The sequence below is a fragment of the Onychostruthus taczanowskii genome, unplaced genomic scaffold (genome assembly GCF_017590055.1).
Source record: "Onychostruthus taczanowskii isolate IOZ18803 unplaced genomic scaffold, ASM1759005v1 scaffold646, whole genome shotgun sequence".
In the NCBI taxonomy this organism is placed as follows: Eukaryota; Metazoa; Chordata; class Aves; order Passeriformes; family Passeridae; genus Onychostruthus; species Onychostruthus taczanowskii.
The window spans coordinates 1-1,152 of record NW_024504189.1 but is presented as its reverse complement, the minus strand read 5'-3'; positions in this window follow the sequence as shown (position 1 = coordinate 1,152).

Sequence of the window (1,152 nt, the reverse complement as noted above, 5' to 3'; positions counted from 1 at the left end):
TTTGTCGCCCCCTGCTGGCACCAGGACACGATGAGGACCCCCCCCCCCCCCAAACCGGGGGGGGGGCCCCCGGGGCCCCCCCCCCCCCCCCCCCCCCCGTGCCTTCGTCACTTTATTGTCCCCGCGGGGCCACCGCGCCCCTCCCCCACCCTTATTTATACTAAAGAGATTTTTTGGCACTCGGGTGGCACCGGCGTGACCGGGGGAGGGGACAGCGAGGGGACACCACGGGGACAGCGGGGGTGGCACCTGGGGACGGATTGGGGACACTGGGTGGCACTTGGGGACGGACTGGGGACACCGGGTGGCCCTTGGGGACACGCTGGGTGGCACTTGGGGACGGACTGGGGACACCGGGTGGCCCTTGGGGACACGCTGGGTGGCACTTGGGGACGGACTGGGGACACCGGGTGGCCCTTGGGGACACGCTGGGTGGCACTTGGGGACGGACTGGGGACACCGGGTGGCCCTTGGGGACACGCTGGGTGGCACTTGGGGACGGACTGGGGACACCGGGTGGCCCTTGGGGACACGCTGGGTGGCACTTGGGGACGGACTGGGGACACCGGGTGGCCCTTGGGGACACGCTGGGTGGCACTTGGGGACGGACTGGGGACACCGGGTGGCCCTTGGGGACACGCTGGGTGGCACTTGGGGACGGATTGGGGACACGCCAGGTGGCACAGGGGACAGCATGGGGACACTGGGTGGCACCTGGGGACACGCTGGGTGGCACTTGGGGATGGATTGGTGACACCGGGTGGCACTTGGGGACAGTTTGGGGACACGCCGGGTGGCACAGGGGACACGGGGACAACTTGGGGACACAGGGACAGTTCGGAGACACGGGAGGTGGCACAGGCTTGGGGACACGGGTGGCACTGTTTGGGGACACGCCGGGTGGCACAGGGGACACGGGGACAACTTGGGGACGCAGGGACAGTTCGGAGACACGGGAGGTGGCACAGGCTTGGGGACACAGGGGTGGCACTGGGGACATTTGGGGACACTGGGTGGCACTGGGGACACTTTGGTGGCACAGAGGGGACATTTGGGGACAGGGGGTGGCACAGAGGGGACATTTGGGGACAGCGGGTGGCACTGGGGACACTTTGGGGTCACTTTGGTGGCACTGGGGACACTTTGGGGACA